The following is a 12,625-nucleotide window of genomic DNA, read 5'->3' as shown; positions in this document are numbered from 1 at the left end:
TATGGAAGGGGTCCAAACCCTTTGGAGGAGAAACCAAAATAAATACAAAGAATAAAAAGGAAGCTGTGACAATAACAGGAATGTCACCCTTCTATTCTCCCAAAGACAATTAATGTCTTCCTTTGAAGCTCTTGTTCTGGTTATTCACGTGCAAGGACTTAATTCCTTCTCCATCCTGGCTCTTTTGTTCACTCATTACTCTGGAAGTATACAGAAACCTCAGTATGTTTATCTTAACTACCAGCATTGAAGCACTTAGAAAGCCGGAAAAAATAACTGGAGAAAGACGAGATTTCAGTTGCTCTTGGGGGGGTGGCAGCTTAAAAGAGAATTGCTAAGAGGATGCAAGAACCATTTAATGATTGGCATTTAATGATTAGCATTGTTTTCCAGTCTGACAATTGGGGGGAGGGGGGGTACTCTTGGACCTAAATAAATTATATATTTATTTGAATCATTTCTTATATCTCTCCCTTTAGCATGAAATCCCAAGGCCATCATATTATATACAATATTTTAAACAATAAAATTTTCAAAATCATTTTTATATTAATGCAAAAGGGCCAATTATTAATCAAGGGACTGACAGAAAAGCTTCACCTTCACCTAATGGCAAAAGCTAGCTGATGCAGATACAATCTAATCTCCAGGAGAAATATATTGCGCATCCCACAGCAGGCATGCCATTATTCAGAGGGTGCCATACGAGTCCAGAAGTTCTGTTTGATTACCTTATCAGCAAAAGTGATTCCCGGGAGATTTCAATGTATGAGCAGAATAATATTCTGTCTTAACTTTTTATATATCAAAGCTAACACTGTGGATCAGATTCAGACTATATTCACCCAAAGAACTGTGTCATGATTAGTATAGTCATAGTTTACTAATTAAACCAGTATTGGCTGGATTCACACATTAAATGCTAAACTGATTTACAAATTGCAGTGGCTAGCTTTGTGAAATGTGAAATATGAATCCAGTCACTTCACACAAGGAAGACAAATACCTTGTGTGTCCAATCACACTTGGCCAATAAAGAATTCTATTCTATTCTAATACGGTCTTTAGGGAACATTACAATGAGATCTTTCACTATAAGTCAGCAGCCAAAATCATTGAATTCTGTACGAGCTACAGTTTCCAAACTTCCTTCAATACCAGCACTTGTACAGTACCATGACGGAGCATATTTACTATAAACAACTGCAACTGGCAGTAGGCATGGCAATAGTTCCGTAATAGAGTTAACCTCCCATCGGTCAGGAAGGAATACTTCCAAACGATGGGCTTACTCTACTGCTCTGCCCAGAGGAAGCGGTCCTTCCTGGAATCAACAGTCCATTCTATTTTCATATCTCCAGGCAATTTCATTTTATTGCTTTTCATTCAAATCACTCTTCCTCCAAGTTTTAAACAAGTACAGGCAATCCTTGACTTACAACAGTTTGCTTAGTGACCGTTCGAAGTTACAACGGCACTGAAAAAAGCAGCATGACCGTTTTGCATGCTTATGACCATCACAGCATCCCCATGGTCATGTGACTTACATTTGGATGCCTGACAAGTGGTTCGTGTTTATGACAGTCACAGTATCCCGGGGTCTTTAACAACCATGTTACTAATTTAACAACTGCAGTGATTCACGTAACAATTGTGGCAAGGAAAGTAGCAAATTGGGGGAAAATTCACTTAACAAATTTCTCACTTAGCAACATAAATGTTGGGCTCAATTGTCGTGAGATGAGGACTACCTGTACCATTACAGTTTCACCAAATTCTATTGGAAAAGAGAAAGAAGGCTATCAGTGATCAAGGAATGCAACTACCCCATAATGCTTCTCTGTGTCTGTGCACACACATGTGTGTGTGTGAGTGTAAATATCAATATTTTATAATTATCGTTTCATTACGAATTTCCTGTTGTTCTGACCCATTGATTTCATACAAAGGACGACAAGTGAGGCACTTATAAAGAGGTAGCTGAAAAGGAGCCCAAGTAGTCTGTCAACCCTGTCAACCTTTCTGGAACTATCCTGGAGTGAGGAATGGTGACAATGCAATCTTCCAATCTACAGAGACATTCCAGAAGTATAATGTGGGCCAAAACTAAAAACGAAATGAGTCATGCTTGATACATTATTGTTATTAACATTTAGCATTAAAATAAATCCCTAGATGGGACCAAAGCTGTTTCAGATCAAAACCAGGCCTGAAATCAGATAGCAATGAGTCTTAATCAACTTGGTGTCGTCTGGATTTAATGGGCTTTACTTCTATTTGTACTTGATGTCTGCATTTCTGCCTTGTAGAACAGGAAAAGAAAACATACTAAGTAAAATTCTTGCCTGCATCATAGCACAGAGGTTTAATTTTTTCCAGATCCAAAGTTGCACTTTACTTTTGAGTAGCATGCTAATAGTTGTACAACAAAAGCAGTAGTTAGAACAAACAGAATGAATATCTGATTTAAATTTTCACGTACAGTGACTAAATATATTAAATATAGTTAATATAGCAGCTGCTTTCCAATCGTGAATTTTAATCATGAAATTAAATATTTCTCCTTTCTGTCACATTAAGCATTTGGCAGTACCATTTGGAAGTGACAAGTTCCCTGCCCTGAACTTGACAGAAGTTTCCCAGGCACTCGTTACAGTACTAGATAAAAATCTTCCTCGTGCAGTAGGATGAAGCCACTTAAATAGTTGATTGCCCTCTGTCGACACCAAACAAATGCTGTAAGGTAACATTTTTGTCTTTTTGCTTTCTCCATCTGAGCACAGGCAGAACATCACATCCAATAGTTGAAACAGGCTGGCCAAAAACATGGTATGAATTGTGAGTTTTTGTCAGAAATCAGGTGACGGGTATGTTAAGGCTCCAGAAAATTTGTTGAATTGACAGGTTGTTTCAGTGGTGGAAGGGAGACCTTGTCTGGGAATCAAATAGGCCATTTTAGAGAAGAGGTCCTTAAGAGGAGGCACTTCAGTTAGAGAATCCAGAAAAATAAGTACCACGAACTTGGAGAGGGAGAGGAGGGGAAAGGAGAGGATGCAACAAACCAATGAATTAGCCACATATCTGGCAAGATGAAATGCAATTCAAGGCACTTGATCTAATAGAAAGCTGGCAAAAGTCATAAAAAAAGCTGTACTCTTTTAAATAACCCCAAATGACCAGATAGCTACTGCCGCTCAGGAATTCTTGGAGTTGAAGTTCACAAGTCATAAAGATGCCCTAGTTCCCCTCCCCCACACTAGAGTTTTAAACCCCTCAAACACACACACACACACACACACACATATTTTCTGACAGTTTTGGTTAAGCTTCCAATTCTTGTTGATAAAGGAGAGATAAATGGCAAAGTTACTGAACATCATCCACATTCACCTGCGGGTAAAGGTTTTTCCTTTATAGAACATGGATTCAGTCTCCTTCCCAGCAATGGGAATCTTACAAAGCTCCAAGTTTTCTGCACGTTCAATGGAGGCTGAAAGAAGGTCGTAAGGCATCATCCCACTTGTTCTGAATGTCTGGAATACAACAGTTGTCAAAGTAAAAATAACAAAATGTTTAACTGAGCTTTGGAGAAACCTATAGATGTTCTAGATTTATCTGACCTATTCCAGCTGAGGTTGTGAGTCTCTTTCAGGAAATGGTGTCAGGCTTCCTCTGAGGCAAAAATACATAACCCCAATTTCATTCAGTCAGTAGCAGGTCTTAAGTGGGGGTTGGGGGGTGGGGAATCACACAACCAAGATGGTTGTCTGAAAACCATGAAGCAGATTATAAAAGCAGCTCTCAGGGTCAAGGCAGAGGTATCACTGCAACAAAGAGGCAGACACAAATCTAGGTGACAGAAGTAACACAGATTTCTTTTTAACACCTGGTTCCTGTCTGTGTTCTTGTTTTCCCTCATCTTTCTGCTCCCTCTGCCTGAGCATTCTTCATGTAGACTTCCCTCCTTCCATGTCAACTGCTCTCATTTCTATGCAGGTCTTTTGCTACTTCACCTGAGACTCAGCGTCTTACTGCCCCTTGTGCCTGAAATTGCCTGCAGAACATCTATATAATCTTACCTATATCTTTTAAATGGTTCTTTCAAATTTTATTTTTTTACAAAGATACATAACCCCACCATCTCAATTGCTTTACTACAACTCTCTCTCTCTCTTTCTGAAATAAAAATATTCTGTTTTCCTGTGTACCTCTGCTTTCTTTTATTTATTTATTTTCCCTCACACTATTCCTGGTCAGATTTTAAGGAGTCATCTTCTCAGTGCAGCCCCTGTTGTTTTCTATTTTATAAAATGCCATAGCAGCACATTTAATTTTTAATGTGGTTAATAAGGAGGAAGAAAAAGTTTGGCATGGTGTTTATGGCACCAGGCCGGAAACTGGAAGTCCAGTTCTAGTCCTGCCTAAAGCACAAAGGCCACTAGGTGACCTTGGGCCAGTCACTCGCTGTCAGTCCTAGGAAGAAGGCACCGGCAAACTACTTCTAAAAACTTGCCCCCCAAAATTGCAGTAATTAGTCCAGGCAATTGCCAGAAGTAAAGAATGATTTGAATGTGCAAAACCCAATAATAATAATAATAAGGCTGTAGGACTGTGCAGGTTTGGGGGTTCTGTTTTTTAAAATAACTGGCAAGGGAAAATTGGGCTATCTTTCTTGCCACTGAGATTTGCAAAGCAATTACAGCACCCTCTAGAATTTCTGACAATACAGAACATGTCATTTTTCACTTGTAACCTTTCTTTTCTATCATGGCTTTGTCTATCTTTTTTTTTCTTACTACCAGCACTCTTGAAAAAAAGAGAGGAAGAGAAGGAATGCCTGCACAATATCTTTGGGCTGGTAGACTTTCCCTGGAAACACCATTTACATTTCAGTGGACAAAAAGGAAAAGTGTGAGCTAGCTACTTTGGGTGAAGTCACTGCAATGTTTCAACAATACAAGAGACAAAGCACAGAAACACAAGCTAATGCTACAGAAATAAAAAGAAACCAAGAAGAACTCTGGGATGCCAAAGATGGCTCGAGGGAAAGACTCAGTGGGAAAGAGATTTAAGCAGAATACGGATGGGTGAATTTTCAGCCTGGTGGGATTAAAGTCACAGTGGGCAACTCTTATCCCAGAAGCTATATGCAGTGGCATATCCCATTTTCTCTGCCCCTACATGGTTCTGCTAAATCTTGGTGGCATGACAACTTACACTGGGGCAGAAATTAAGGGGTCATATAGGTACATTCTGCTTTCATCAGACTTAAGGCACCAATTTAAGGCACTAAGTAAAATCAAATCCTCCCTGAACAAAAATTAAAAGTTAATATCCTTCTCTGCACTGTTGACAACATAAACCTTTCCCCTCAAAAGCACAATGCATACTATTATCACAAAATATTGGGTTTCTATGGATTTTAAGAATAAAAAGAACACTGATACATAAGCACAAATCTACAAACACTTCTCCAAAAGGAAGTTTTCCCCAAGCTGCTGTCACCTTCTGTCTGTGCACAGTGTCATTTTGGTCAAGATGGCGCTGCCTTGCTTGGCTGTGGCTGCTTCAGCTCTCAAAAGTGTTGGGGTTTTGGAGATGAAAGAGCTATCTGGATTGAGTAATTCTCTAGGAATTGTGGCAAGAAAGCAGAACTGTAATGCTAAACTGTTAAAATACAGTATATGTGTGTGTTGTGTGTATGTACACAGCGTAAGTATGTGTTTGTGTGTGTATGGGTATATATGTATTTTCTTTTGAGAGTGGGCATCCGAATTTCATTTTTAATGTGTCCCAGTGTCTTGACAGAAAAAAATCACAGTAAAGATTGTCTATCTATCCATCTATCCATCATCTATATCAGGGGTGTCAAACTGAAGGCCCGCAGGGCTCTTTGCTATAAGTGGGAAGGGAGAGGAAAAGAATTAACATTAAGATTTTTGCTGGAGGAGGCTGCTTGGAACTTATAAGACTAGAGTTAAATTGTAACAAGACTTCTAAAAGATACATTTTGGAACTTTACAATTGAACTGTACCCCAGGAAGAGAAAGTATAAAAAGAAGAAAGTGCTAAATGAAACAGACTGTGTGTATTTGGATTGCTTGGTGACTTTGGGACCCTTGGAAATTATTATTTGAAAGACTAAAAACTTTTGGGTTGTTTTAAAAACTTTTTCATTATGGCATTACTTGTTGATGAATTGAAAATGGAATTCAAAAAGCTAAAAGAAGAGGAACAAGAAGGGAAGGGCTCTTCTAGATCTGTTTTTCATTTTTCAGAAATGGCGATTTCTACCTATCAGCAATTACAAGAACAAGAAGGCTGGGATGATGAAGAAGAAGAAGCCATCTTTAATGAACAAACAACTTTAGCTGGGGAAGAAAAGGGAAAGAGGGGAAAGAGAATGGAGAATTTAAGACTTAAAACAACAACCAAAAAAGGGAAAAATAAGATGAAAAATCAATACAATGTCAGAAAGCAACAGAAAAGAGGAATACAGAAGAAGGTGGAGATTAAGAGAGTGGAGATTAAGAGATTGGGGGAGTGGTAAAAAGGCTAGACTGGAGAAGAAAGGAGGGGGAAAAAGGAAGAGAAGCTACAAAGGTTTGAAACAAGATGTAAAAAAACGGGATTTATTCAGAGATAATGGGTAAAAATATAATTTTAAAAGAGATTCTGCAAAAGTACATAAGACTGTATTGTTGTATTTGTATTTGAAATAATGTTAGAAAACTGGAACACTATATGATTATAAAATGGGATAAAATATTAAAAGGAATGTGTAAAATGCTTAACATTTAATGATAGAGTTTAGTTTGCTATGGATTATTGTTTTAATTATATTATAAACTTATCATTTTCCTATTTTAAAATATAGTATGTAGCTTTAGAATGTATTAAGCAGAATCAGAATGGAAACTATATATTATTTTAAGTGCTAAATTTAGGGGAAAGATATAAAGGCGTCATACTTCAGTCAGTGATTACTGGAGAAATTTTGTGTTAATGAGAAAAGATAATAGATAATTGAAATAGAACAGACAAATGATACAAGCATAATGATTTAAATTGAGATGAAATAAATAAGATAGAATTAAGAGAGTAAAAAGAGGGGAGAAGCTATATAGAAAATGTAGAATGATAAATAAGATATAAAATGGTATATAATGTGAGCGTGAATTTGATTTATGTCTGTATAAAAAGATGTAATCTGGGACTAAGCCGCTTTCCAAAAAGAAGTTTTATGTTTTTATGTTTTGTGTTTTGTTTTTGTATGTTTGTTTATTGAAAATTAATAAAAAAATTATTAAAAAAAAAACCTGAAGGCCCGCAGGCTGGATGCATCACGGGCAGGCAACACCCACCCCAGCTCTGCAAAGGCAAAAAACGTTGTCATACGTCACATGACACGATCAAGTTTCACACCCCTGATCTCTATCTATCTATCTACATCTATCTATCTCACTCATCCTTTTGTCATTTGCAACCTGAATGATGGAAACAAAAGGAATTATTCAAGAATGAGCTTTAAAAAATCATTTAGAGGCATCCCCTTTTCAGTCTATTGATTTTTCCCTGCTCTAAATGTGCTGGGAAAAAAATCAAGAAACCTGCTGATTTTGAGATGCAAGCATTTAAGTGGCACCTGGAGGGAATTAGGCAGAAATTGCCTACCTCCTTGCAGGCCTGCAAAGAACAAAGTCTGGTGGCTAGCCAGTGCAACTGCAGCAAATTATACAAACAGCGTGGAGTTTCTTCCAATGGGAAGGTGCACTTAGCTCAAATGGAGCTAATCTGATATCACATGTGAATGTGTGTCTATGCACGCATGCATGCACACACAAACTGTTCATCAAGATCCTGCTCATGGCCAAGGGGATAGAAACAAGCAGGGAAGTTGGTTATCAAGAGTCCTGAGAAACACAATAACTTTTGCCTAGCATAAACATTTCTATGCATTTTGTAGCCGAACCATATTTAGATTTCAAAAACAGCAAGCTCACCACCCAAATTGCTAAATGGGGATCAACATATTTGCATATGCTAATTTTTATACATAGAGAAATAATTGCTATAATTTTAATACAAATGCAATTCATTTCATCATATAAAGCAGTGGCCCCCAACCTTTTTTGAACCAGGGACCAGTTTCACGATTATTTATTCTTCCACCAGTACCTGAGTAACGCGAGACTCCACCGCCATCGGGACAGCTCTTCGTTTGAAGCCACCCCCCCCTTCGATGAAACTAAGGCGCGAGCACCCAAACGCCACTTTCCAACTGAAAACCTGGAAGCACTTTCCAACCGAAAACCTGGAAGCAACCAAAAACCCGGAAGCGCCGTCAAAACAAGATGGGGGCACCCAAGCTTTGTGGCCCAGTAAAAAATGATCCATGCACTGGTACCGGTCCGGGGACCGGTGGTTGGGGACCCCTGATATAAAGTATCCTTTATCAAACCTTTTAATTCCTTGAATAACATATATTGATCAGGATAAGTCTTATGTTGGACTAAAATGAAATTTTTGAGAGAATATAATATTAGGGATTAAAGGATTTTTACAGTAGTAGGAAACCCTTCCATAAGGTCAGGTTGAGCAACAAATTATAGATTACTTCAGCTCTTTTGGTATCAACTCAAATATTTTTAGGGGCGATAGAAATATTACAGCTTCAGCAACCTGGCCTATACAGTACAGAACAGATTGGACAACCATTTGTCTGAAATGGTATAGGGCTTCCTGCCAGAGTAGGGAGTTGGACTAATAGACCTTCCAACTCTGTTATTCTGTTAGGAAATCTTATTGCCATATATCTACTTATTGCCATACAGGAGCTACAGAAGCGCCACATAAATGTTTAATCCATGAAAATAAGGAAAGTATTACAAAAAATAACAAACATGCCATTCTCCACTATTATTTCCCAGATATTTTCTAGGTACAAAAATGCCCTGGAGATTTTGTTAAAAGCTCCAACTGTAAAAAAAAACAAGTAGAGGAGCAGGTTCTTTCCAGCATATCCACCAGGTGACTCTTTATACACCTCCTTTGGGTACAGGTGCATTTTAAGTACTCAGTAAAAGAACCTTGGCCAGAACTTTAATTTTCTAACTGTGCCTCTTACTCCTGACAGTCAGCAAAGTAAATGTCTTGGGTTCTTTTATAATAATTTTATTAAACATTACAATTACAAAAGATAAACGCTAATATCAACTAGAAAAAAATAAAGGAATAAAAAGGAAAAAGGAGATAGTGTAGGTTAAAAAAAATAGAAAAAGAAATAAAAATAAGAATATGATATAAGAATATGTAAAAATATATATAAAATGACTTCCTCTTCATTACTATGAACAATTTTAGTAACTTAACACTTAAAATACAACAAATAATCTCTACTTCCCTTATCTCTTTTCTTACCTACAAATAAATCCTTAAAAATCTCATCAGTCAGCAAAAATCCATTATAGGTTACCAGAGATAACAACATATTTACTTTAATGTTGATCAAATAAACCAACCTTATATTCCTTCCTTTTACTTTTGACAATCTTGACCTTTAATCCCTTCAGATAATGCCTTAGACTAGAGCAAAGCTGGCTGAGGAATTCTGGGAGTTGAAGTCCACAAGTCTTAAAGTTGCCAGGGTTGGACACCCCTGGACTAGAGCTTGTTTTTTTTTTTACTCCCCGCCCCCCATTTTTTTCTTTCCCCAAAAATTCCTTCTAAACTTTAACAGGTCTCTTTTATCAAACCAATATAAGAAAAACATCAAGGTCATTCTTTTGGTTTGCCATTTGAATATACCATTTACTTATGGAGACATCAGCTGGTTTCATTTGTATATTCAGTGTGACATGTGTTCTTTTCTTTAAAGTTTCTTAATCATTAAGTATTAAAGGAAACTCATCCAGTGCTATCAAACTTGTTGATTCAAAGGATCCTAACAATTGAAAAAAAGAAATTTCTGAAAATGATTTAAAAATTAGCCTTGACAAATCTTTTGTCCATAAAGGATATATTATGGTTATGAGCACCCCCAGCGGCTCAACTTTCAAGTCATCACAAAAAAAACTTCAGTTCCTGCAGTTTAATCACAAGGAAGAGCTGTCCTGAGTACAAATGGCCAATTTCATGATTTCTTCTTTTTTTGAAGAGGCTTCACCAACCACAGTTTATCTGACTATTGATCTCTACCATAATATTGTTGCCACTACTTCAGGAATGTCTAGTTCACCACGAATCCTTATCAGAAGCTGGAATAAAGTCTTGGTCAGGTCAGTAAAAATGCTGATTTGTGCTACTCTCCTATTCTGCAATTGGACTGCTGCATGGATCCAGTGCCAGCCCTTATGCCAGAAAAGACATCTGTATGATTGATTCTCAAACTATAGATACAGTGTAGTGGTAGGACATAGGACCATTTATCTCAATCCAGTCATTAAATGCACCAACCAGGAAGACTATGAAGTTTTGTGGTTGTAGTCTAAAACATCATGTTGCTTATTCCTGATGTTGATAATAAAGGACTCAATGGACTTATGTCAGCATTACCATACCCAGTACCCTACAGAAGTATAGAATTTAACACACAGTGTCAAAACACCGTCCTGAAAATATGCTTTTAGAAACAATTGGACAATTCTTAAGACTGGAGATAAGTATTATAATACATTGATAATGTCTGCTGAAATCTATAGAATGTAGAATTATTTCAGAATCCAGGTTCTCAAAGCCTTGCATAATTCCTTGCATCTTCACCCAATGAACAGCAAAATGAATTATATAGCTTGTGGAACAATGTATAAATTTTCCTAATGTGCATAATGGTACTCATTGCAGAAGTCATTTTTTCTAGGCGCAGAACAGATATAGGTCTATCCATCTGACAAAGTATTTATGCATACTCTGTATCCCAAAGTCATGGATGCTGGTATATCACTGGCCAGATCCTCTAGCAGAGGCCTGTCAAACTGGTGGCCCGCGGGCCGGATACATCACGCACAGGCCAGTCCCACCCCGGCTCTGCCAAGGCGAAAAACATGACACTTCACGATCCGGCCCATGACGCAACCCCTGCTTTAGCATTCTTTGTTATGCTAAGCGGTATAATAGTGTGAGATTACAAATTCTCTATTTTGAATCAACAGGAGATATCTTGAACCATTTCTAGAGCTTTATTGACTTTTGCAAAAGCTGGCACCGTGCCCTCTTCTGGGTACAGGCACCAGGGCAATGAGACAAAACAATTGGACAGTTTTATACACTTAAGACCCCAAAACCTCCCACCTTCATCACTGCCCAATTGGTTAAAATCAGCATTGGAAGATTCTCAGATGCTTTTTAGGATGATGCCTGGGTTCACAGTCTAACTCCATAGTTAACAATCATTAACTTAACATTTGCTTAATAGTTACTACATCCTGCCATGTTTACACTAACTAGTATCTTTTCTGGGTCATCATAACAACTATCCTCGAATAGACTTTTGCTTAAGCTTATGCTGAATGGATTTCATCTCATCAGCACTTCTGTCTGTGTTAGTTTCACTGGGGTGTTTGAGGTTATATGGAAGAGAAACATATAGAAGAGAAATATGTTGATCTTTTTACATTTTTCTTTTACAGGAATAATTATTTCTTCTTTTTTTACTTCTCACAATAGGAATGAAATAAAATGTTATTTATATATATATATTTATATTTATATTTATGTACTTACTTACCAAGCACGTCTAAATTAAAGTAACCTAAATATCTTTATAATCCCCAAGGCACGTTACAACTTTTGAGCACCACTAATGTCTGGAAATTGAAAGTTGAAAAATTTAACACATCCTAATTTTAGTATAAGGGAAAAATAGAAGTGTCCTCTTGTTAGATCCCCCATACTGAACAGAGCTTCCAGGAATCATATGCATTTTTATAATTTAGAACTCCAGGTTTAATCCTAACCATCAGTCCTGGGACAGTATCCATGGAATTTCATTTTAGCATATAATCTAATTGAGAAATCCCAGGCTACAGCCCATCTGTGATTTTATAGGGCTGCTGACAGTAAATTAGATCCATCCCCCTCTATTGGATGTGTTGTCATTTTTATGACTTGGGGGTGGGGGTACTACATAAAAGGGGAATGGGGAAAACAGGAGCAAGGGAAAGTCAGGCAGGCAGTCAAAGGACTGACTCCTTTCCCCCTTTTGAAGGTTTAAAAATTCTGGTTAGTTTACAAAAATCACACTTGGTATCAGTCCTTGGCTGGAACACAACTCTTGTTGAAGTGTAGAACAAGAGTCAACTTCAAACAGCTGTTGGCTTGTGTCAGAAAGGATAAAGTGAAATAACAGGGTGGGGTTCCCAAGTCACAGGCTACAGCAGAGAAGCAGAATGTTTAGATTATAGGAAATTGTGTACACACGAGCATGCGGCACACATTGTGCATGCTCACGGACAGATTCTAATAAAAATCAAGTTAGAGTTCTTTGTTCTTGCTCAGATTTCCCACCACCACCTTATACAAAAGGCTTGTGATGACACCATTCACTTCAGTGAAGGAAGCAATTTGACACATAGAACCACTTGCTGTTGAAGAAAGCTGAGAAGTGGATGGAGATGGAATAACTCTG

This window comes from Pseudonaja textilis, chromosome 2 (assembly GCF_049901715.1).
Source record: "Pseudonaja textilis isolate UNSWEBS1 chromosome 2, rPseTex1.2, whole genome shotgun sequence".
NCBI classification, from domain to species: domain Eukaryota; kingdom Metazoa; phylum Chordata; class Lepidosauria; order Squamata; family Elapidae; genus Pseudonaja; species Pseudonaja textilis.
The sequence above is the reverse complement of the archived record's forward strand: the minus strand, read 5'-3'. Positions refer to the sequence as shown.